A 27311-nucleotide genomic window follows, 5' to 3' on the forward strand; every position below is an offset into this window, starting at 1 on the left:
TTAAGAAAATCTGCTAAGGTGGCCGTGGGAGTGGAAACAATTGGTTTAAGAATGGACTGGCAGTCTGCATTTGCATGTTCATAAGCCAATTTTATGAGGATTTCATTTGCTGCATCTCTGTTTGAAATTTGACGCTCAGTGGCAACTTGCAGGCGATTCACAAAGTCTGCATAGGATTCATTTGCAGTTTGGCAAATAGCAGAAAAAGATTGAATCGGGGTGCCAGACTCATCAACACGAGCCATGGCAGAAAGAACACAAGTATTAATAATTGGAAAAGCAAAGGGAGTAAAAGTTTGAGCCTGAGCATTAAGGGTAGCAAAATTGCCTTCTCCAAAGAGTTGTTCTGCTGTCCATTGTGAACCTGGGTGATTAGCTCTGCTTTGTGCCTCTCTTTTATATTCAGATTCAAAAACTACGTATTGCGTTCCATTAAGAAGCATGCGGAAAAGATCTTTCCAATCTTGAGGCAACATTCGATATGCACTAGCAATTGAATGTATTAGTCCTCTAGTATAGGGACTGGTTATGCCATAATCTTTTGTAGCCTTTTTCAATTCTCTGATCATAGCCAGGGGAAGTGCTTCCCAATCAACTACTAAGCCTGTTGCAGTCTGTTGGTAATTAACAGAGAACAACTCTGTCTCGGATAGTTCAGAAACGCTTAAATCACCATTGTTTAAAGCCTTTTGAAAAGCACCACGGATGATTCCGGGCCGGGAGAGAGGCGGCAACGTGGCAGGAACAGGAGAGGCTGTTTGTTGTTTATCAGGATCCATAAAATTTGCAGGGGCAGAAGGAGGGTTAAAACCTGCTCCAGGGGGCAAAGGAGTGGCCAACATAACAGATGGATTTTTATACGGTGGAGGGTCTAATAAAGGCTGATGAGGCGAGTCAGCATGGGTTTGAATCAGGGTATAGGCAATTTTCCAAAGGCATAAAATCTCTGCTGGGGCTCTTGGAGACTGATGGAGAATGGTGCCAATTTTTCTCCATGTATCTACTTTTAAAGATCCAGACTCCGGATAGGATGAGCAGTTAGCCCATACATAAGCAAGCAATTTAACAGCCTCAGATTTAGAAAGGTGACGGGTTAATTTCTGTTCCTGATCAGTAAGATATTTTTTCCTGCCAAGTAGCCTCAGCTCTTCCACATGCTGCTTTTGAGCGTGAGACATTCCACCCCCCATACTTACGAAGAGGAGTCAGTTGCCAGCAACTTCGTCGGGTGCACCAAGCCTATTCCAGGCGATAAGTAAAGGGTCGGCAGGGACGTATCCTTCAGTGGATCACGTCGGGGTCACCAGATGTGGTGGTCTCCCATGGAGAATGAGACACGCACACAGGTATCTCAGGATGGGAGCCCAGAGCTGACTCCAGCACCCTCTTTTATTGTTACTAAGGTTTTTACATCACACAGCGTAAGCAAAAGACGTATATAGGGGTGGTTACAATGTATCAAATAACAGACACTTTCCAGATGCAAGGCTACTGCAGGTGTTCTTATCAGAGTCTGTCCAAATGGTTGATGAATGCATCCTGTGTCTAGAGCGGTCCGTTTGTTATCTCAAGGACCTTGTGGGAGATGTCTATGGGTATTTGTGCAATTAATCCCACACTCTAGTTTAATCTATAACTAATCTAGAACTGACAGAGCAAACTGCCTGTCATGGATAATAGAATAGAACATAAGTAATAGTAAGAGCAGATCAGGTAATGCACCTCAGAAATATCTCTGGTACAATAAACAAAAGAAAAAAAAGAATTTGGAAGTACAGTACATATAGGAATGCAAAAAGCCTGTTACAAATGGAATCTTTCAAAAGTACAAATAAATTAGGCAATTTGACCAGTAGACTCACTGTCAAACACTTTCTGTTTGAAGGTTAAATATAGTAACAATAATTATAATGATTGCATATGTTAATATACTGTATATCCAGAATTATAAAATAGATTTAAGTCACAAAAAGAACTGCACAACAAAGGAAAGAATTTACCCCTGGCAAATAACTGGAAAAATTAAAAAAATGGTCTCAAAAAATCAATCTCATAAGGGAAAGAGTTTCATAAAGATGATAGAATTTGAAAAGCAAGATCATTTACAAAACCAAAATCATTTACTAGATCAGGAAAGACCTTGTGCCTTTTAGGGCACTGTGCTGAAAATAACCAGACATGAGACCCTGTTTTACATTTAGGGATGAATGGGGATTGCTGCTACATGCAATGATTTCCTTGCTGGTGCTGTTTGACTGCATGGCAGTTGAACAACACCAGCAAGGAAGTCATTGCATGTAGGGAGGCTGATATTGTAGCAGCAATCTGCATTCATCCCTAAATCCACAAACAGGATCCCATATTTGGTTATTTCCAGTGCTTTTTTTCTAAAAAAAAAAGGTGCCGGAACTCATACATGTCATACAACCCGCCTTGCCTACCCTACAAGGTCCCATTCAAAAAAGGTGCTGGAACTCCGTTCTGGGTGTTCTATGAGAAAAAAAAGCCCTGGTTATTTCCAGCACAGTGCCCTAAAAGGCTTCTTTCCCTGTGTATAGAATTGGGGTTGTCTCAAATGTTCATAGCCTACATGGTAGTTGTGAACCTGAACCTGTTGGGGCAATGGGAATGTGATCCGGATATACTGTAGTAGATATTAACATGTGTGCCTCTTCCTACTCACAAATCTCAGAGAATTCCTGTTTCCAGAACCTCTGGAAGATTTTAGGTATCTGTCAAATAAGGTTTCTCAGATCAACTCTAAGCTACACTATAGCTGTGCAATATCATTGCAGTTGACTGATGCATGGTCTTGCTTGGTTATCTGGATTGAAATTGAGCTTCTTGGTTCTAAGGAAGTGGATAGGATCCTCTTAGTTTGACCACCTGTGCTTTAAATACATGTCCATATTGGTTGGTTAAAGCTGCCTGGGAGGCAATGTGTAGTTGGGTCCAAGAGAGAGTGGATTGATCCTTAAAAGAGAGGGTGATTCCCATCTGTCCTACAAAACAGCATACCTTCTACTATGGCTGTAAACTTGCCACCCCTTTTTTAAGGTGCTAAAAACTTGGCTATTCCTCTGAACATTGGATCTAGATATTGGATGGGTTCATTTGATCTGATGATTGTTTTATTGATGCTTGTTACATGTACAAAATATTCTTTTTAATTGTTTCTTCTTAATCATTTATTTGGATACTTTACACTTAGCCCACCTGGATTCATGTGTTGAAGGGGCAATCAGAAAATCCATATAAATAGAATAGTGGAAAATAGAGTTCATTGCGCCATTTAGGAAAGATTAGCATGACATCATTAGATGAATTATTTAGTCTTTGGAGAGAAGGATATCATGTAAAATGTAGTAGAAGACTATCAATGTATCTTTTCAGCATTAAATCAACACTTAGGTTTGCCAAAAAAATGTTAGTTGTTCATTTTTTATGCTCAAAACATTCTGTACATTTTGGAGACAATCATAAGGCTGCTTGATCATGTCAGTCTGTAGCCAATTTGTTCTGCTCTTGGGGAAAGAAACATGGAAAAGTCATTTCAGTGCAGTGAAGCCCAGATGGCCCAATTTATCTACCAAAATGGCTGACTGAAAATTTACAGCTTGTAAGTAGTCACAGCAGTTTTAATTGAGCTAAGTTAAAAAGCCTTCTGCTTAGAACCTCTTTGTGGCAGAGAGGTAAACAACCCAAATCAACAAAAAAGGCAGAAGTTATGTACTCTTCAGATGATCTTTTAAGAGATGCAATATTTTTCTGAAAATTTCTACCCACTACCTAGTACAGCGGTTCTCAACGTTTGTGTGACGGCGACCCCCATCACACAAGCGTTATGCGCATGCGCAGCACGCATGTGTGGCGTCACCCCATGCGCGGCACGCATGCGTGGCATCGCCCCACGTGCGGCACGCATGCGTGGCGTCACCGCATGCGCGGCAGCGCCCCTGGGGGCGCAGCGCCGCCCCCATGCGTGGTGCGCATGCGCGGCGGCACCCCCGGAGGGGAGAAAATGGCAGATCGCCGCCTTTGGCGACCCCCGAAAAATGGTCGATCGACCCCAAATGGGGTCGCGACCCATAGGTTGAGAACCGCTGACATAGTACAAGTTTCTGTTTATCCACATCTCCTTGGCTCATCTCTCTCTCACACACATAGGTTCTTTATCTTTCTTAGCCATTACATCATATTTGCTTTCTTAATCATCAAGACCTCACATTTGCAAAACAAGTCCTTTTCTCCTTTATTAGTCACTTTATAAGGGAGATGGGCAGTGTAATAAATACAAGATGAATGAATGAATGAATGAATGAATGAAATATTTGTGCTATGGTTGCCTAGCCACTTCTGAATTCAAAGTATTTCTATTTACCCATTCTTCCTTTCAGTTGCTTCAAACTACTTATGCTGCATTTTAGTTTAATTCATAAGATCTATTTGCCTTATATATACTTTTGATATAAAATATAATATATACTTTTTCATAACTAATACTTCTAAACTGCAGGAAATGACAATTGTCTGTTTTGTATAATTGTTTGTATAAAATTAAGTATTCTTTTTCAAAGGGTTAATCCATTCATATAATAGAATATATAAAGCTAGAATTTCTTCTTGACTAGTTCCATTTTGAGTAAAATATTGTGCAAGAAACAATTATATAAGGGAAGCTACATCAAACACAAAAGGTTAACTTATATTTTGGTTTGAGAGGAGCAAGAAGTCAGTCCATATTTGACTATCCTTATGGCAAAATCTGGATTTGATTTTTGTCGTAATTTGATCTAGTGGTGAAAGTGTTGGATTAGAAGGGGAAAACCTGAGTTCCAGTCCTGCACTAACCACAGAAATCAGTTAGGTGTCTTTGGCCCAATCACTTTCTGTCAGTCCTAGGAAGAAAGCAGTGGAAAATCTGGCCTAGAAAATGACATGAACTTGTTCAGGATTCAAATATGAACTCAAAACAGTAACAAAAAAGAAAGAAGTGGGACAACAGAGATTCTCACCTCTTTTTTGTAAGTTGTGACAAGTAAATAGTCAAATAAATTAATTACATTCACACTCACAGAGGTGATTGCCCACTAAAAATCTACAGCAAATAGTTCTGCATCGGAATGTATGTTTCATTTCATGAAGTTGTCTCTAGATGGCTTGATTTCAGGCCTTTAAAACAAAAAGCAATATTCACTAAAAGAAAGAGACTTTATCCTAGCAGACATATCTTGTCCAAGAACAGAGGAAGGTGCTGTGTGTAATGGTGACAGCCAGCCTGACACAAGATAACAACCGTTTATTAGGTTTCAGACAAGAAGTTTTGCCTGCTGTATTGTATAAGGACATGTCATACTTTTGTGATCTGTGAAATCTTTGTAAAAATACTAGCAAGTCTGCATGAGACTGGAAAGATGGCTGTTCATAAGGGATGCTTATGCCACTTTGAATTCTTGAAAAAAGCTTCCTTTAAATTGGGAAAGTAAGAATGACAAAAATAACAAAACATGGCATATCCATCCTACCTATTGCTACTACCACGTAAGTCTTCCTTTGCCACCCAGATACAGTGTGTCCAGCCTTCATGTGGCTATCATCCCCCCATGACTATCATTATAATCTAAGCATGGCGTATCCAGCTTGCACATGACTGTCCCTAGATGACCTGCTGCCACTACAATAAAACATATCCAGTCCAGTGGGGGTATTTCCTCCCCAATTGTACATGTATTTGAATTACCCCAAACAGGTATGTATTAATTTTCATGTCTCTCAGGTCTGTGTTTGGATGAAATACGCATGTTGTTCTGGTCATGGATCACTCCAGTCTACCTGCTCCATGTGTGGACTGGTTCCTGGATGGTGCTTTTTGTATAACGCTATATAGCTGTATATTGAACAAAATTTTAGGTGTTTTGTCATAGGTTGTATAGATTGTAAAAAAGAGAAGTTAGGAAAAAGTGACAATAAAAAGATTTCTTATTAACCTATCAGTTAATTTGTCCTATTTTTAGCTACTCACCAGGTCACCATTGCCTTTGCCAGCCAGGAAAGCTTTCTACAATTAATTATATTTGGCACCAAGTGCTTTTAAGAATTCCAGAGTGCTATTGAAGGAATCTGTTTCATCACCATTCTTCTGTCTAAGAGAATCAATGTAGCTCATGTTAAAGCTTTACAAGTTGTGCTTTAAAGAAGAACAGGGATTATCTGAGTTCAGAGCACCACTTCTGTACCCAGAGTGATATGGGGAAGGAGACGCATTCAGTTCCTTATTGAGCAGCCATTGGAATATGATAACAGCTTTCAAGTTTAGAAGGAAAATAGATAAATATTTGTCTTTTATATTTGATAAAATTTTCCACTCTTCTGAGCTTATTATATATTTGCCTTAGTTTGTCTACCATGCAGAATTATTTTGAATGGCAAACATTATTTTGAAATTTTGCTTCATCAGTCACATCAGGAGCCTCAGCCTTTGATTCTTTGTACTTTCTCCCTGCAGCTTTGAATGATTTGAAGTTTATAACTTCCAAGTCATACAGCAGTCACTTCTCTACCGCTAAGAAATCAATTGTATGTGTAGGTGAGGTAAAATGTTCCCCCACTGCAATAATCGCTGTGGATGTTTTTAGCTGCTCCTGCAACTCATTGATTATTTGCTGATCTTCAGAGAGAACATATCTATTTTTAGTATCTGACAGTAGATTTTCAGTATTTGACAAGATGTCCTCCCTACCTATTACAGGAACATGGAAGGTGGGGCAGGGTTATAGCTCCTATGAAGGGCTCGCCTGATCAATGAAACCTTGCCTGCCTTATTTTATTATTTGCTTTTGCTCTGAAGAGCAGGAGAAACTCTCCATAGTTCTGATGAGCTCAAAAAAAGGTATTTCCTTACCTTGTGACACGAAGCAATATCCTTCATTTTTTCAGCTCATTAAAACTTACACTAATGTCTTTCATTCTTACATCTTTATATTTCTTGACATGTCATTAAAATTTCTTTGAACAATTCACCTAATTTTTGTTAAAGCTTTACAGTGATACTATGTTTATCATGATCATAAGAAACTAGATTCTTAATTTGATTTCTTAGCTTGCCAGTAATGGAATATTCTGAAATATCATCAGCCAAAGGCAGGCAACAAAAAAGACAACAGACAATATACTCTGATAGTATACGCAACACACGAGAGATTATCATTTCCATCTGTAAAAAACTATTTACAATGTTTTAACAAGAGAAAAATGTCACTGATTCTTTCTTATGTCTTTTTGCGTTGCTGAACTGTGCAATGATGTCTCATAAACAAAATATAGTGATTTTAGTGCATCGATAGAGATATAGCAGTGCAATGTTTTGTATGAAGATGCAAACTAGCCATAAATATTAATGATTCATGGACCAACTCATTAATTTCTTCTTCTATCACACTTATTCTGCCTTCTCCTTTTACTCATTTGTGCAAATGAGTAAATTTGTCAATATTAGGAAACAACTGTATGTTGTAGGAAATGCAGGAGGAAAAAAGATGTGATAATATCATGGTGATAATATCATGTGGTATTAAAAATCCCGAAGTATAAAACATGATTTTTAATAATGCACTTCAGAATATTTTTTTTCAAAATGATCTGTTCTACTTCAGTAAGAATATACATTTACTCTAATTTCCTTAATGCTAAAATATGTGAATCATCCATATGAACAATGCAATCTAGGATTCCATGAATGTTTATTTTATTTTATTTATTTTTCATCTGCATTTTTATTATTATTTTTATTGTTTAGTACAATGTTAATAATTGTTATTACAATATGGGTAACTATACAAATGTTTTAAAATGAAGAAAATAAAAAATAAACACACAGGTAGATAGATTGGAATTGTATCTATAATACAAATGGGAGGAAAAGACTGAAGCTAAGAGTCACAGGGTGGTTTAGTACAAAGATGAGATTTGAGCCTCTTGATATCCTAGCAATTCTTAAAATTAAAAGGATGGAATTGGAAACAACCTCAACTTTTGGTATGTCTTCTGTGTATGTCTATTGCAACTGGTCATTTCCTACAGCTTAGATATACTAGAAGTATATTCCAAGAATTCCTGGCCAACACAATCACTGCTATTGGGACTGTAATTGTTGTTTCTGAGCAAGTGTTCTTGGAAAATGATAGCTTTCACAATTTACTTGCTGTTTTGAATTGACTTAATCAACATGTTTCTTTGAGATGGATTATTAAATTGTTCTAACATTCAACATTGCAGCTTTGTTGTTACCCTATATGTGATTTCCATACCTGTGAGAGAAATACTAAGTTGGAAAAACTCAGAATGTTATAAAACACAAGACCCATTTTTGTCATATTAGAAATTTCAGTGCATTCAGTGCCTCCATTTTCATATATTCAGTCAAGGAAGTACTTGTGTTTCCAGGAAAATAAGACCAAGTCTTATATTAACTTTTGCTCCAAAAGACGCATTAGGGCTTTTTTTCTGGTTAGGTCTTATTTTTGGGGAAATACAGTACTAAATGCATCTGTATGGCTGACAATCTTAACTGGGGCTTATTTGGGCTTAACTGGGGCTTATATTACGAGTATCCTGAAAAATAATGCTAGGTCTTATTTTCTGATTGGGTCTTATTTTGGGGAAAACATGGTTTGTACTTGACTGTATGGAAACCTGCTATTCCCAAGAGATTTGGTGCCTAATTAAGTAAAAGCTTGGCTTGAATTTCAAAACTTGGATTTCTATTTGGACTTTTCATAAGTAAATGAAATTTCCTTGATCCAAATTCCATAATCCATTTAGTTTTCAACTGGTAGCAATCCAAATCTGTATTAACATTTTATTTTATGGCTGAAATAATGAATAACATTTTGAAGCAATTACGGGGATTTTATGGCATAAGTTAGTAACCAGAAAGCATATGAAGATTGGCTTAGTGAGATGGGTTCCTTCTTAGTAAATGAGAACTTAGTAAATGAGTAATATGCTATCGTATCATCATAGGTAATTGCTTCCTTCAGCTTGACATTAAGCCACCTCAGTACTAATAAGCTGCTGCCAAGATGGAGATGCCTTGGCATAAGGACTCTCTTTAAATTGGCAGCATCCTTAGTTTAGGGCACTGAACTTTTGTAGTAGGTCATTTTACAGATTAATTAGTCACTTAGGAAGTAGTTGAAGAAAGGAGCCAGTTCCCAGCAACAGTAAGGATCTGTTTGGTGGTTGAGTTTGCACATGTTGATGGAAATTCATCTCAGAAAATCAGATGAAGCCAACTTGATACCAATCAACATAAGAGAAAGCAAGAGATGCTCCCTTTACCTGTTTTGAGTCAACCTGAAAACAGAACTATAAAGAATTTAGCACTAACAAGTTTTTTTGTACTGATGCAATGTAATATTTACATAGCGAGTCTTTGCTTAGTTTCAAACAGAATTGATATCATTACATTGATGACTCCCAAATCTGAATTTTTGTAACAAATTATCCTAGTTATTAGAAGTGCATACAATATTGCTTTCCATAGGATGAGAAACATTTCAGATACTTTTCTCAAGCACTAGCCAATGATGTTAATGGATTAATGGATATGCCCCATTATCCATTATCCATATGCCCCATTATCCATATTGTGCTTGATTTTAACATTAAAATTGGCTAATCTGGTTGTAGGGGTGTTTTGGGATGTGTACGATGCAATCGTTGCAACTCACTACTTAAAGCATTCTCTCAAATGTTTGGATTAGATGCTTCAAGATCTTTTCTGTGTTATCTGAGTGTGTGTACTTCCAGGGAGAACATTTCCACTGAGATTGCCATCAGTTGTAGAAAGGTTTGTATAGCCATTCAACTTACCTTCATATACCCACCCTCTTTTTTGGGACTCCAAGGCCAGGGCTTGAAGAGCATGGTGTTCCTATGATAAAAAAAAGTGTCCACTAATAATTGTCTTTTGTTTACTTTAAAACTTCTTGTCTTTTTCATGTGACTTTTTTTTAAATAATTGAAAACAACTCTTAAATTCCTACTTTACATTTAAATATCTGACATTTTGAAGGCTTGAACCAAGTATGATTGACTTAATATTATGTCTTAAACTACCAGCAAACTGATTGATTATGTTTAAGAAAGAAATCGGTTCTGGAGGCAATCCTTAAAAATTTGATTCATATTGGTGTTTTATATCTTTATTTTATTAAACTAAAAAGGGCTATTGTAATAATAATAATAAAAAAAACAAAGACCAGTATTATCTGTTCAGTAGGGAAGAGTTATATTCTCCTTGGTAAGCTAGAAAAAGGTGGAATATAGAGAACATCCCCACTAAATGGATCTGTAGCTGGCTGGCAAACCGTACTCAATGAGTAGTCCTCAGTGCTACATCCACATGGAGAGAAGTAAGCAGAGGGGTACCACAAGGTTCCATCTTAGGCCCAGTACTCTTCAATATCTTTCATTAATGACTTAGATGAGGAAATTGAAGGAAAACTCATCAAATTTGCAGATGACACCAAACTGGCAGGAGTAGCCAACACCCTAGAAGACAAACTCAGGATCCAAAAAGATCTTGACAAACTTGAACAATGGACCCTGTCCAACAAAATGAGTTTCAATGTGGAAAAAAGCAAAGTTTTACATTTAGGCAGAAAAAAATCAAAGGTACAAGTATAAACTGAGCAAGACCTGGCTTAAAAACAGTAACTGTGAGAGGTACCTTGGAGTCCTAGTGGATGATCACTTGACCATGAGCCAGCAGTGTGAGCAACAGCCAAAAAAGCTAATACAATCCTGGGTTGTATAAACAGAGGCATAGAATCAAGATCATACAAAGTATTAGTATCGCTTTATAAAACCCTAGTAAGACCACACCTGGAATACTGTAATCAGTTTTGGTCACCATACCACAAAAAAGATGTTGAGATTTTGGAAAAAATACAGAGAAGAGCAGCTAAGATGATCAAAGGCCTGGAGACTAAAACATACGAAGAATAGCTGCAGGCCTTGGGTTGGCTAGTCTAAAGAAAACAAGAAATAGGGGAGACATGATAGTAGTATTCCAGTACTTGAGGAGCTGTCACAAAGAAGAGGGTCGTGTTATTCACCAAAGCACCAGAGGGCAGGACAAGAAACAATGATTGGAAACTGATCAAAGAGAGAAGCAACCTAGAATTAAGGAGAAACTTCCTGACAGTGAGGACAATTAAACTGTGGAACAGCTTGCCTTCAGAAATTGTGAGTGCTCCATCACTGGAGATTTTTAGGAAGAGGCTAGACAGTCACTTGTCTGAGATGGTATAAGTTCTCCTGCTTGAGCAGGGGGCTGGACTAGAAGACCTCCAAGGTCCCTTCCAGCTCCTGTTCTGTTCTGTTCTAGATATTTCAGTAGCTCTATCTGGCAAGGCAATCTGGAAGATGAAATTATTGTAATATAGAAAATGTCATTCCAAATGTTCACAAATCCTTGTCATCAATGCTTTTATACACTCTTACAGTGTAAGACAATACTTTTAGAATACATTTCATTTTTAAAGATTACAGTTCTGATAAAAAAAGTATTAATCTCTTTTAGATTTTCTGAATTTCTGTGTATCATTGCCACAAAATATTATCAGGGGTTTATGCAGCTCTGTAGATATAAAAAGGAATTTGAGTGCTTGTTTCTTTTCTTTCTTAACCAATGTCATTCAGCATATGAAGAACTGATTACATGCAGTAACTGGTGCCATCATCTTTAGCTGCAATAATTGTAACCAAATACTTGTACAGTAATTGGAGAGATTAGTCTTGCATGTCACTGTGTATTCATTTTGAGCCATTTCTTCATGGAAAACCAAAGAAAGATACATGTACAATTTTTCTGTATCTTTCAAACTGGTAGTTTCTTGTGCCCTTTCTAATGCTATTTGCTGAAGTTCTTAACCATCACATGAAAAGGGAATATAGTCCATAATCACAATGTTGGGAACCAACTGTAGCTCATAAAATACAAGGTCTTCAGAAGCTTATTCTAAAAAAAAATTAAGTCTTTTTTTTGTCCATTTGAGGAGTCTTCTCAAACACAATGGTAAAAACCTGCTCAGAATACGCTTACTGTATATATCTTTTCTTTTTTAACATCTACTATATTGCAGTAGATAATTTGTGTTGAAACTCTTTATTGAATCCATAGAAAGCAGTCTAGAATCTGCATTTTAGGAATTGTGCAACCACAGCTGTCTTGAGATAATACACTTACTGGAGATCATTAAATCATTAATATATTTCTATGCCTCTTATAAAATTCTACATTCCCTTTTTGGTATAGCTTTTCTTGATTAAATAATTAAGAACTTATGGAGATGAATTAGTTGAAAGAAATGAATAAAGTATTGTATTAAAAACTGATGAATGAAGAAAGCAGTTTCAAATAGTTTTCTCAACAGTTTGCAGAATATTTTTAATTTGTATTACATCAAATGCTGGCTTACTAGTCTTTAATCAATTTGTTTTGAATGTACTCAAAATGTACTTACTGAACATATTGCATCATGAGTGCAATAAAGAGGAAAAGAAACATGATAACAGATCTAGGACTGGTAAGTGAAGGATAAAGTCTTATAAGTAAGAAGAAGATTCTTTCATTTAGTTCAATGCTTGTAACTGTCTGGAGAGCTGCTTGTCATTGTGACTGAATACATTAAATGGTCAAAGCAGTTACTATTCAACCTTAACCTTTTATTTCACATAGTATGAATGAAGCTTGTAGTTTTGAAATGATAGTGCTAGGAAACTGAACACCAAGCTTTTGTTCCAGTAAATAAATACTATATACATGTCTCTATATATGAGAAATTGTCAGTACAATTTAAAATAGTTTATGACATTCAACTGTCATTTAAAACTGAAATTCCTAGTGTCCAGAGCTCATATCAAGGTCTCTGGCTCATAAATTTTTCCAGGTAGTGTGAATCCATTAATCAATCCTATTCATTCAGGCTTACAACACAAGAATAGATTGGTGCAGCTTTATGTGGCAAAACATAAGCAAATGAAACATTTAAGTCATTTTTCCTTGAGATTTTTTAAGTAAAGAAAAATAACAAGGAAAAACTTACAAGCATAAGAATATACTTAGATGAGAAAAGACTTTATATAGAGATGAGTAACATGCTTGGGGTTCATTGATTTGGAAGCTTGGCTGAAAAACTAGAAGAAGTGATATACGATAAAGGAAAGTAGCAATAGCAATAGCACCTAGACCACTTATATACCATTTCATAGTGCTTTACAGCCCTCTTTAAGCATTTTGTATATTGCCTCCAACAGTCTGGGTCCTCATTTTACTGACCCGGGAAGGATGGAAGGCTGAGTCAACCTTGAGCTGGTCAGGATCAAACTACTGGCAGTTGGCTGAGCCTGCAATACTGCATTCTAAACACTGCTCCACCACTGTCCTCAAAATGAAGTAGACCTCCAAATGAAAAGGCAGAGCATATACTAGGTAATAGACAGTAAATTTCCTCTCATATTTGGCATGTATAGGAAATATATTATATATTCCCTGGCATTAAGGAAGTTTACTATTTTCTGGCATTAAACTTTCTGCTAAATAAATAGAAGCAGAGCAGTATTGTTGTCCTCAAAATCTTTCTTGCCTTGGTTCTATTATTTGATTCTGATAGAATTTCATCTTTGCTGTTTTGATATTTTGGACTGGGCCCTTAAGATCTAATGGAGGAATAAATGTGGAACAAGTGAATGAAATAGCAAGAAGAAAAAGAAAAGAAGGACCAAATAAATCAAGGCTACATGGAATTGATGAGATTCTCAGAAAAATGGGAGACGTTCAAATAATATTAGACAAGGTATGAATCACTACAGACATGTCAGAAACCATGATGGTTTGCAAGGTTAAAAATGCATGGGGATGTATAGGTAATGGTGTTGGTAGCTTTCCTTTTTTGTTTCTCATTTCCTAGTACCTTGTCTTACTATTCCTTACTCATTTGCATAATGTTGCTTCCTCTAAAAGAGAATAAAGTGATGGATATTTAAACATAAATGAATTGAGAGCACAGGTAAAATCGAGTACCAGTTTGCCATAGAGGTTAAAGACATTGGATTAGAATCTGGGAGAGTGTGAGTTCTAATCCTGCCTTATGCATGAAAAACAACTGATTAACTTTCATTTTTCCCTTTCGATTTTCAGAGAAAGCAAGGGCAAAACATTTTCAAAATAAATATTGCCAAGAAAACAGCAGAGAATTGTCAAGACAGTTGCTAGGAGTCCAGACTCATTCAAAGATGCAAACACACACATGTGCAAATATACACTGTGAAGTTAAAAATAGAAGAGAACAAATATAATAATGGGATAAACTGTTATTGGTGAATCTGAAGCATTAAAAGAACAATGTTTCTAATTTTTTAAGTTCTAAGGTCATACTGCTGAGATAATTTTTAATTTTTAGTTTTCTTCTAAAAATACTAAAAGAAGTAACTTGCTAACTATGTATTCCTTACGACTACCTGCCAAAATCATAAGCAAAAGCAATTTGTTCTTTAACAGAAAAAATCATAGTTATAGTGAAATTGAGAGAATAGGCAGAGGAGCAATTAAAGTAAAACTCTGAGTCCTAGCAATGAAACATATGAAAGTGGAGCTGATTAATAAGTGAACAGTGTCAGTGGTACAATTAGGTAATTTTAGATTCTGAATATAATGGCCTTCTGTGTATTGAAAAGTGATGAGCTACATGCAGTCTGTTTGGGAGCTCCTGTGTATCTCCAGCTGAAAAGAGCCCTGCTTGGTTACGCCAAAGAATGTCATTCATCAGTGAAGTGCCCTAGATAGATCAAACATCTGGCCAGGAGAGGTAATTCTGACTGAAGTAGTGAATTTCATTACAGACATAAATACAATATTCTCTTAAACTGTTCAGCATTGCTTCTCTGAATTTGACAATAAACTTGCCAAAGCAATATTGGGCATTGTGTTACAGCGTAGATCCATTTTTTCTTAACACAATTGGCACATTTCTTTTCCATGCAATGGAATGTAACATTTTGTTCAAAGCATCACTTCTTTTTTTTCTTCTTTCCTGTGATAATTAACTAACATATCCTTGTTTTTTTCTATCCTTTTTTCCAGCTCGCCCATAAAAAGTCACCAAGAATCATGATTGAAAGAGTCTGTGAATGGCTACCAGCTTTTCTGTTGGTCCTGCTTTACCTAATCTTCAAGTGGTATGTTACAGTTCATTGTGTCAGTAGATCTCCTGTGAAGAATAGCTTGGAGGTGGTGTGTTGTGTTTAGATATCATGTCCCAACTAAAAGCATCAGTTTATTGCTACTAGGTCAATTTATTTGCCTTAACTTTTACAAAGTGAAGATCTCATGATAACTAAATCAAGAGTGGGAAGATACAACATTTTCAGTAAAACATGAATCAGTTTCAAGAATTGGCCTTGTAATTAAGGAACAAAGGGTAGTGAATATAAAAAAGTAGAAAGTAATTGTTTTCAAAACAATTTGTAACATGAATAACCTACTTAATGTGTCCACCATAAACATAGTTATTTGGTTCATGGTTCATCAATTCAGTGTAAAGAACTTTTGGGGGGGGGCACAAATGAACATGGGTGTCCTTAGTTTTGGCTGATTTCATTAAAATTATGAAAACAGCATTATGCTATAAATTCTTCCCATTTGAGATGTGCTATAACAGTGGTTCTCAACTGTGGGTCGGGACCCCATTTGGGGTCGAACGACCATTTCACAGGGGTCGCCAAACAACGCAGTCCGCCATTTTTTCCCCCTTTTCCTTAGCTGTGCTACTCCCTTTTATTCTATTGGCTTTTGAAAGCCAACAGACTAGACTCTCTTGAATAGAGTCTAATTCTATTGGCTTTCAAAAGCCAATAGGAATTGTCCAGGCTGTCTCTGCCCTACTGAGCCCGCCAAAAGTCCCATTCTGCAAATGGTGCTGCACCAGTTGAGTAGTCCTCAACTTACGACTGGTTGAGTAGTCCTCGACTTACGACGGGTTGGGGGGCCGCGGCATTAAAAAGGTTGAGAACCACTGTGCTATAATGTCACAGTAATGGATAATATGTGGGGCTAACATTGTGACATGCATGGTATTGCTTTCATCAGACTTACTTTTTGGCTCTTCCCTGCAGATTCTGCTGTAAATGATCACATTCCATTGCATTAGGACATTTTCTAGAGCTGTTACCAGTATTTTTTTCCCTCTTCTTTTCTTGTGTGTAATCAGATCTCAAAGACTGCCTAGATAAGTCCCTGCAGTTTTCTTGGAAAGGTTTTTCAGAAGTGGCTTGCCATTGCCTCCTTCCTAAGGGTGAGAGAAAGCGACTAGCCCAAGGTCACCCAGTTGGCTTTATGACTAAAGAAGGACTAGAACTCTCCTGGTTTCTAGGATGGTGCCTTAAGCACGACACCTAATTGGCAACTAACCAAGATCTAATCATAGATTCCTATACATTTGCAAAGTTGTAATCATTGTAAAAATCATGTGGATTTTTTTTACAGTTCTGCAAAACAGTGTAGATTGGTGTAGAATAAAATAGGCAGAGGAGAAGGACAATTAAGAAAAGTGAATGTAAAATTGATGACCAAAAAAAAAAAAAAATTGAATTGAAGGAGGCAAGCAAACATGATTGATAAAGAAGGTATTATTTTAAATGGAGTAAATAGAATAGAATGAAATCGTCCACAGAAGTGTTTGGTGTTTGAAATAAGAACCAAAAGAAAAGAAAAGAAACAATCATCTTGGAGGAGAAGCAGGATAATTACATTGGAGGAAAGTAATTTATAAGCCAGCATAAAATGAAAAGACAGCAAAATCTGGCCAAGACGTTTTTGAAAATTGTAAGGATGCTGAATCATCCACTCTATTGCCTGTTTTTTTGGTTTATGTTTTTTATGCTTATTAAAATACTGTATGGACAATTTTGCTTTGTACTAGAGTGCTAATCTAGATTATATTTTGGTTTTATTTTGATTTTATTATTTTTAGAACGTTTAGGATTGGATTCCAAATATAAGTTGATTTGCTTTCCATGTTTCAATGTTTTTTTTTTAAATTTAGATTACACATATCTTTGACTTTATGTAGAATTTAGGGGAAATTTCATCATACTTTGGGAAAAATGTTGGTATAAATTTTACTAAGCATACAGTATAAAATACCCTGTGTTCTTTTGTAAATCTCTTTTGGAAGATTTCAATACCTGTGTTACTGTATTTCCAGTACTATGAAAGTGCCAGAGACATCTGGAAATAGCTTTGTATGGTCTTCCTCTACTAGCTTCCACTGCATAATGGTCTGTAGTTTGAATTATGTATAGCTGTATTTCACATTTATAACCTTGTCTAATGTTTGATCTCTACTATTGAACGTGTTTATAGTTGTATCTTGAACTAAATTTTATTTGTTTCAGGCATGAACATGTGCAGTTACTATTTGATGGATCTGATGTTGCTCTGATTCAAAGGGTCATCATCTTCTTAATAATGTTGTTTGACATTTTGACATTTGCCCTTATGTAGCTTGACAACATATTTTTCAAGCAACATAAATAGATAATCTGGTCTTAAATGTGCCTTAAATGTGACTTGCTCATGTTTCCATACAGTCAGTAGAAATTATATTCAACAGCTTGCACATATTTTTAATAATGGCAAAGGCTTTAAATTCATAATGGATGGATGTACTAATCTTTAATGGATAGAGGAGCATTAGGGATCTATCATAATTCAATATCTAGGCTTTCTTTCTTGAAAAAGTGAAAACAAAGGTTAATAGACTAATCCTTTTAATTATCCCGAGTTCTTCATAAGGGTACATAAATTTGTTCTACATCACCAAGAAATAAGCAAGGCTAATCATCCATGTGTTCTTACTCATAAATCAATTATCACTTTGTTCCTGCATACCAAGACAGAGTGAAGTTTATCTGTAGCTAAAAATATAGTTTACTATTTGTAGTGGTATCTTTCAATTGTTAATGAACAAAGCTTTACAGAAGAAATGAAATAGAACCATATTCCCCAATTTTCAGTGTAAATGAAACTAAGGAATGGAAAGCAGAGAAATACTTTTGCAAATCTTCCAGTTCACAGGATCTTAACCCTCTTATTTTCATGACTTATTGTGGACCTCCCATCTGGACTTGGGGAGAGAGACTGAGGAACGCAAATGTTCCTGTGCATAAAACCAGCTACTTCTTTGTGTCGTTCAGTGAATCCTGTACCTGCCTGCATCTTATACCCTGCTACTATATGTTAGACTGTCTCTGAGATGTCTCTGCACAGTCTGTACCTTGGGCCTTGTCTAGACTCATAGATCTCTGCTTCTGTGGATATTGTGCCTGTTCTTGTATTGGTATGATCAGTGCCTCAGTGCTGTCTTTTAGTCCAGCCCTTTCTAGGTATTGGTAGGATTTCCAAATGTCATAGGCTTTCCTGAAGTCAATCTAGTCTGTGTTCAGATTGGCGTGCCTAGATCTTGAGTGTTGAGTGACTGCTTTATTTAAGGGCAACTGGTGTTTTGAGCCTCTGGTGTTCCCTTTGCACTTCTGAGTTGTGTTCATGTGCTGATCCATATGTTCTTGTAACTTGGCAGCTTTAATGCTGATAGGACTTTCCATGTGGTGGGGAAGTAGGTTATTACCAGAAGTTGGATGCTGCTGTTCCCTTGTGGGGATCTTGTATAATGAGCACTGTCCTTCCTTGTATTAGCAAGTGTGGGTAAGAGCCTGCTACCAGCAGCTGGTTCATTTGTGCTGCTAGGCATTCATGCATTACTTTTAGCTTTTTTAACCTTTAGGTGTGGATCATGTTCAGACTAGGTGTTGTTTGGGTGTCCAGGCCAGGTACTGTTCAGCTTTCATGGTGTTGACACACTGTTGGATGTCTGCTATTGTAATTGTGACTGGTACCTGGTTTGCTATCAGATCCTGCAGCTTCCTTATCTAGATTCAAACCAGTACATTGGTATGAGTTTTGGTTGTAGTAGGGCTTGTAGTAGATGAGAGCACTATTGATATTTTCTAGCATACTATCTGATGGGATTTGGTTATTGGTTTTGAGAGTTGATTGTAGTTAGTTTATCCATGATCTTATACCTCATATCAGCTGATATATTCTGTAATACAGAGGTGGCAGTAATGTTCCAGTTTCACATATTAGCTACATATCCCATTGTTCTTCTGGGTCTTCTTGAGTCCACGTTGTAATGTGTACATGCTCTATCTCAAGTTATGACTTCAGCTTCCTCTTCACTATGTTGAAGAATTAGGTAACTAGCTGTTCCTCAGTTATTATGGATGTTGATCTTCTGTTGATTCATCTCATTAGTTTCATATATCCCATCCCATTAGATTTCCTGTTGTGGTAGCATTCCATCAATTCCTGGATCTCTTGTCCCATTCATGTATGCTGTGTTCCAGTAGCCCACTTATCATCAGATTGTTCTGGTTTCCCAACATCTGACATGGACCTTGTTCATCAGGGTAATCTTCAAGCTACCATAACTCTCTTAATTCATGTCATTCTCATATCTTGAGATAAGCAGGTGAAGCATTAGGAAGTTTTTGCTCAACTGATAAGATAGGTACCAATCAAGATTTGTGGCAGTCTATCCTCTATGTCAGAGGTCTGACAACCTTTCCGGGTTCATGGACCGGAGGGAAGGAGAGCAGCTTCCAAATTGATGTATGCACATTTGTGCCCCACTATGCATACTGGCATGGCACTAGCAGCCCCACTAGCACATATGGAATGCGCTGGTATGTGTGTATGCGCAAACAGCTGTGCCACCCATCCGGGCTAGCAGTGCATTCGCAAATGGTCCGCGGACACCTGCACCATGCTAGCATCCCCATTCGTGCCTGTGTGTATGTGCAGACGCTAGTGCAAGTGTGGCAGGAATGCGTGCCCATGTGTGCCTGCACTGGCCAGCCATTTCTATGGGCCGCTGGCCAAGAGCCCATGGCTCAGTCCCAGGCTGCGGCCCATAGGTTGGAGAACCCTGCTCTATGTTATCTAGCTGCTCCAATTATTTGTTTGTGTGTATATGTACATACACACGCAATCACACACACATTATACACACACATATACATGCACTTACCACACCACACATATATGTATGTATATGTATATATAAATTATATAGCCATCCTTTTCAATGAATGTGATTCTGAATGGCATACCACTAACAATTAAAACAATTTCATCACTTTTAAAACACTTAACCCCCCCCTGCAAGATTGCAAGAGAAGATCCATTTAAATACAGTAAAATGCAAATGTTCCTAAAATCATAAATCATGCAACTATTTTGCTGTACTTAATGCTACAAGAATTAATAGATACCAAAACTATATGGTATAGAAAAAAAAGCAGAATGCTTAACTTATGAAAAAGCAGAAGACACGTATTTTATTGAGTTCTTCACCCTAGTTGGAGCTCCACAATGAAGTGTTTTGAAGTGGGATACTTTCACCCTCCTTCACTGAAGTTTATATAACTATGATTTTGAAGGCTGCTGAAGATTCTGTTGACTGTGTAAGCTATTGTCCAATTTTCTTGTTAAAGGTTAATGCAAAAATATGCATGCAGCAAGCCTGATGTGTAGATTACAGATGATGCTTTGATTTTCCCACATGCATAGTCTTTTTTAAAATGTCACCAGACATCTCATTAAGTTAGAAGTGTAAAATGGGTAAGGAGAACACTAACTCAAATGATATGACCTTGTTGCCCTTATTTTAGTTCAGCATGTTTATTAATATAGTGTTGCAAATAACATTGTGGTTTAAATAGTAATAGTAGTAAAGTTGGAAGGGACCTTGGAGGTTATCTAGTCCAACCCCCTGCTCAGGCAGGAAACCCTACACCATTTCAGACAAATGGTTGTCCAGTCTCTTCTTAAAAACTTCCAGTGTTGGAGCATTTACTGCTTCTGGAGGCAGGCTGTTCCACTGATTAATTGTTCTCACTGTCAGGAAGTTTCTCCTTAGTTCTAGGTTGCTTCTCTCCTTGATTAGTTTCCACCCGTTGCTTCTTGTCCTGCCTTCAGGTGCTTTGGAAAATAGCTTAATTCCCTCTTCTTTATGGCAGCCCCTGAGATATTGGAATACTGCTATCATGTCCCCCCTTGTCCTTCTCTTCGTTAAACTAGACATACCCATACCCATAAATATGTGAATGCACTTTTGAGTTAGATATCACAAACCTGGAATTATGTAGAATTGTAGATATACTGAGAATGGGTGATGGCTATTTCCACATGGAGATACCATCAAGGTAGGTGGGACTACCTTTCGTGGGAAGGCATGAATATCAAGCAGTATCTCCTTCACATGATTATTATCAGCCAGTACCTGCCATATGGGATCTAAACTGCAAGTCATGGCCAGAACTCATCCAAGTACCTTTTTGACATTTTCAAAAGTCCAAGGGTTCTTAAAGACTATGTCAGCTTTTGAAATACCTGGAAAAACCTACTTGGAGGATTTTCTGCAAAAAACAGGGGAAGAGGGGAAAATATTTTTCTGCCCTCATTGCCATGGCACAGGCTGTTCTAAAAGTTTTGTGGTGTTCATTTCTGCTTTTGATTTTCTGCCACCAGTAAACTAGTCCTATGTCCATTCTTCATTTCCTGCAGTTCTTCAGCAGACCTATGATCAGTGAGCTGACATAATATTTTTAGAAGCCAATTGATTAATTGCCCAGGATAGCTTGATATTCCAGTAAATCAGCAATGTCTTAATTGCAAGGTCTGGCACATTAGGAAGCTTTCCTACAGTTGAATTTTGAAAATCCCTCTTCCCCAAAAAGCAATAAGTCATTACAGCCAGGCCCAGAAAACCAACCCTGTACCTCTGCAGAAGAAGGTATCCAGCTGATGATCCATCCATGGCAAATGAGTCAAAACTGGCTGCTTCACCCAAGAAGCACCTTCATGAGTGCAGAAAACCAAATTCAATGTGTAACAAGTAGAGGCAGATATTATTTGAGATACAGTAAATATATGATGGGGACATGACCTTCTGAGCTGTTCTTCAAAAACTGCTGCCAACAAAGATGTTTAAGCCCTCACATAAAACAATTGTAGGATCCTTCTCAGCTTAGTTAGAGAGGCCACTGGTCATGCTATACTTAACAGGATCCTGATTCTGTCTCAATCACCCAACTTGAAGCACACAAATTTAGAAAACTTGGTGTTGGTGACACAATTATTACTTGTGATCCTGTGTCTCCATACCTTTTATATCTCTACTCCTGAACAAAGAAACCTTGGAAGAATCTGGGACCAGATGGTACTACTCATCTTTCCCAATGCGGTTTCTGTCACACACATAGATACTTTTTATTCTGGATCAAGTTTTTAGATGGGTCTAATTTACCACCAGTCTGGTAAATTTAACAGAAGAGAAGCATCAGAAAACAGACTGAGGACAAATCAAAGATGGTAACAATAAAAAAAGCTGTGACAGCAGCAGCAGCAGCTAAAATACCCTTTTAGCCATGTCCACTGAGCCACCATGCCAGGCCATACAAACAAGAAGCAGAAAGCCGGAGCAGTGATGACAGAAAGGCTGAAAATAATAGAGATCACACTGACAGCAAAAACAAAGACTTGGCAAAGCTGTTTGTGAACCAGTCTATAAGATATATTGCATTATTTCTAGGCATACTGGGAATATAACATAAAATAGATTGCAGACTGGTTGCATTTTTTGCATTTCAGGCTTTTAAAAACAAGTAATGAAAGTTGTCTATACATAGTCTTTTTACAAAAATATATTTCTGTCAAGTGTCCAGCCTGGTTCATTTGCTTAGTCTCCATTAGTAATATACATGTTATTAATAACTCAGTTCGCCCTTTGTGGTTCTGAAAATTCGGAATTAGTTTTGCTTGTTTGGCTGGTGCTGACAAGGTTTAACTACTGACAGTATTTCATTTGTATATGCTTCCATCTACATTGGTAGGAATATGTGAAAAGCATTAATCTGTTGGGCAAGTTCTCTTATCTGTTTTCTGGTGCAATAGTGAAATGAAAGAACCCTTAGAACTGCATATAAGATTTCTGGCTAGTTATTCAGTTCAGCTAATATCTAATAGACAATAACAGCAATTCAACTTCACCAAAATAGAGTTGATACCGGTACATTATCCTGCTTTTAAGTAACATGACCTTCAGAGCAAAGCAGTTTTAAGGTCAAATTCATTTCAGGAATATATCTATAATTACATTATCTTAATGACTTTCTTGTATTGTACACTGTTTCTATAGAGTAAAGGCTTTTCTTTGCTAGATAACATAGATGCTGCTTTTCCCAATGTCTAAAAAAACCTTTTGAACAGTGTGGAAATTGATACCAGGGTAGCCATAGGAGGAAGAAGGAACCACACAATCTCATCCTTTCCTCCATTGGGAAGCTTCAGTTTGGTCCCATTTCTCCTTTTGACTACAAGAAACTTTGACCTTTATAGAGATCCAGATATAAGCCTATTTATATAAGTGAATAATAATAAAAAAGCTTTGCCTCCAGGAACATACAGCAGCATGCCATTTATTTCCCTCTGCAACAAAAATGATTTAATTGTGTATTTAAAAATGCTTTTTCAGTGTTACATAAAAGGGTTGTCTGCCAAGGGAATGTCAAGTATAATTACCAAGCTGCCTATTTGGTGTTGTTTATTTGCACATCCCATCTGAAATGAATTAAATGAATCTTCTATTCTTGAAAACCTGAGTGTCTGTCAGATGGAAGACAGAAGAAAAATGAAAATACAGTGGTTTATTCTTATTTAGGAATTGCCATATGCTGCCAACATTATAAAAAAAAATATTTGCAACAAAAATCTCAAACTTTGTATATTCCATTTGTAATATGCCCCTTTTGACAACTTGAAAGTTGGTACTAGATTGGGACTGAGAAGAGTCAATTCTTTCCACATTCCAACATATTGTGACTCGCCTGTTTAAAATAAATGATTGTACTAAACCAAGAAGATTTGGAGGGTTCATTAACTACAAAACAGCAGATACAATTGACCTGAGATACAGTAGTTGCAGTGAATACTATTTCACAACTAAGCCCCAGTAGTCAGCAATATGTCCTCAATATGAATATTTTTGCACAAACCAATTTTATATTCTTGGCTTTGAAAGCTGTTGCTATACAAATGTAATATGTTGGCTTTTCTGAACAACCTCTACCCAAGCATAATCAAAATATGTGAGGTATAATTGTAAAATTGCCATAGAGTATAGCTTATCCAATAGCTATCTGGCTACAAAAGTATCATGTTGGTTTTAACTATTTCTCTTGATGTCTCAGAATACTAAATGCAAATGTATATTTTAAATAGATTTTATAAAATAATAAATGGGTAAAATATAAGAAATAAATAGATCACTATTTTGGGAAGGTGATATAATTGTTCTGAGCCTTTGGTGTTGCACTTCTGAGTTGGGTTCATGTGCTGGCCCATATGTTCTTGTAACTTGGCAGCTTTAGTGCTGATAGGACTTCCCATGTGGTAGGGAAGCAGGTTATTACAGTAGTTGGATGGTGGGGATTCCCTTATAAGCATCTTTTATGATCAACATTGTCCTTCTTTGTGTTAGCCAGTCTGGGTGGGAGCCTGCTACTAGCAGTTGGTTCATCTGTGCTGCTGTTAGTCAGTAGGTCCGGATTATGTACGGGCCAGGTGATGTCCAGTTCTTCAGGTTCTGTATGTCTGCTACTGTGATGGTGACTGGTTCCTGTTCTGGCAGATTTCTGTGGTCTGCTCTCAGATCCTGCAGTCATTTTGCACTGATATGTGTCTTCTCTTTCTTGCAAATGTTCTTCCAATACTGTTCAGTTTCTGCTGTTGGTGGTTGTACTGTTACTGTGTTATTGCACTACAGTTGGGAGTGCACTTTGGGATGATTCTTTGGAAACAGAGCATTTATCTTCTTGTTCCCCTGCTTCTCTAGTGTATCTCCTTGGCCTGGTAGTCAATGCTATGAGCCTTTGTTTAGCAGCCTCCAGGACTTCAGTTTGAGTCAGGTTCTTGATTTTTTTAGCAGCCAAGTCTTATCCCCAATCTTCACACACTTCTGGATTCCACCAGTTGACTAACCTCTCTCTGTGTTGCCTGGATCTTAACCTCTAGTCTTATTTTCCAGGGCATGTATATACTGCTATTCTTCTTGATTGTGTAACCAAGCATTTCTCGTATTAAAACAGCTGTAGCATATACCAGTTAATTTGTTGGAATTATCACAATAGTGGTAGTTGTTGTGAGGGCTCTGTTGGCATTTTTTAGCATACTATCTGATGGCCATTGTCTATTGAGCCTTGGGAACCTGTCTCAAGGCTTGATTGTAATTAGTTTATCCAAGATCTTATGCCTCATATCAGCAGCTGTGCTCTCTAATGGAGAGGGTAATAATAACATTCCATCTTCAGGGGTTGACTGTACATCTGGTTATTCTTCCGGGTCTTCTTGAGTATGGGATACAATATGTAGTTGGTCTATCTCAAGTTGTAAGAGCAGTTTCCTTTTCACTATGTTGAAGTGTTGTGTAATTAGCTGTTTCTTAATTAGTGTAGATTCAGGTCTTCTGTTCATCTACAGCTCCCTCACGCATTTCATATATCTCCTTCATTAGGTGTACTGTTGTATTAGCAGTCCAACAATTCCAGGTTCTCTTGTCTTTACCATGTACAGTTAGTTCCAGTAACCCATTTTTCATCAGATTGCCCCAGTACCTCTATATTTGATGTGGACCTTTTTAATCTGGGCAATATCTAAACTAGCAGGACTCTTCTAGTTTATGTCACTGTCATATTTTGAGGTAGGCAGCTGAAACTTTAGGCAGTCTTTGCCCAAGGACCCCTATAGTAAGGTATGTACCAGCCAGGAATTGAATCCCAGTCTCCTGCATTCAAGGTGATCCTCTAGTCACTATGCAATCCAACCACATCATATAGAGATAGAGATAGATAGATAGATAGATAGATAGATAGATAGATAGATAGATAGATAGATAGATAGATAGATAGATAGATAGATAGATAGAAAGACAGACAGACAGACAGACAGACAGACAGACAGACAGACAGACAGACAGAGACAGAGACAGAGACAGAGACATATTCTACCCTAAAATATGTTTCCCCTCCAGTGTTCAGATTTCTCTGCAAAATGGAAAGAACTGGACACATATTTCTGAAAAACTGAACTTCCAAAAACAACCTGCCAGTGAAATATTTTCTTTTAGAATAATGAATGCCACAAGACAATGTACTCATATATTGCTGACCTTTAGTTCCTCCAAATGTTTTCTAACAATTTGTAACATTTTTTTTTAATCTACAGTATCACAATATAACTCCTCACCAGAAAGGATTTATTTGAGTAGAAAAGTTTGATTCAATTTGAGTAAACATTTTGTTTTTCTGAACTGGAAGTCTACCAAGAGGATAAAAATGAGCTTTCCATCTTAGAAGAAATAGAATCTGTACACAGTAGTGATAGCTAAGAAAATGAAACTGAAATAGCAATGTATAAATCTATTTGTCATATTGGAAATTTTTTCCCTGTTTTTTTTTTTAGTTCTTTTTCTAAAAGTGGGGATTTGGAAAAGTTAAAGGTCAGAATTATGACTTAATTTTATTTTCAGGATGATGAATTATTCTGTCTTCCAACTTTTATTTCCTGTCAGTATACAGAATTAACAGATAATAATGAAGACCTTTTTAAAGTAAGTTCAGTTAGTGAACATTATTGTCTGACAAAAATATACTTTAATCTGTAATAAAGATACCAAATAAAATAATATTACAGGTAGTCCAACTTAACTGTTGTAATTTTGGTTACTAAGTGACAGGGTCGTAAAACACAGTATTATGTCACTGTGCTGCTTAGTGACAGAGGTTCCTGCACTTCTAATTGCTGTTATTAAGCAAATTGTGCAATGCTATTTAGTCACCATTTCCTATCTCCTTCCGATTCCCCAAATACTTTGCTTTTTGGAAGCTGGCAATGAAGGTCAGAAATGGCAATCAGAAATTATGATGTCACTGCAAGATGCTGTGACATCACAATTTTAAGCTGGTCAGCCAGTGCCCAGATCATAATCACATGACCATTGGTATGCTGCCACAGTTGCAACTGTAAGGACCAGTTGTTGTTCAGCTTAACAATCACTTGTTCATTTTAATAAAACAGTGCTGAGCTGTGATTACAATCTTGGCACTGGGGACCAGTTTAAAATTAAGAT

The 27311-nt window shown here is 37.0% G+C and overlaps 1 protein-coding gene across 4 annotated transcripts in view; it reads left to right on the top strand.

Annotated features, from left to right (window-relative positions):
- Positions 1 to 27311, top strand: part of SNTG1 (syntrophin gamma 1) — a 221610-nt gene that overhangs the window by 82562 nt on the left and 111737 nt on the right. For 3 of the 4 annotated variants that reach the window (XM_039361563.1, XM_039361566.1, XM_039361565.1), the window contains exon 2: positions 15149 to 15243. The gene's annotated coding sequence lies outside the window, so the exon portion shown is untranslated. Of the gene's footprint in view, positions 1 to 13723; positions 13863 to 15148; positions 15244 to 27311 lie in introns of all 4 variants that reach the window. The other variant, XM_039361564.1, reaches the window with a different exon arrangement.

This window comes from Crotalus tigris, unplaced genomic scaffold (assembly GCF_016545835.1).
Source record: "Crotalus tigris isolate CLP2741 ecotype Arizona unplaced genomic scaffold, ASM1654583v1 scf7180000019300.285305, whole genome shotgun sequence".
NCBI classification, from domain to species: Eukaryota; Metazoa; Chordata; class Lepidosauria; order Squamata; family Viperidae; genus Crotalus; species Crotalus tigris.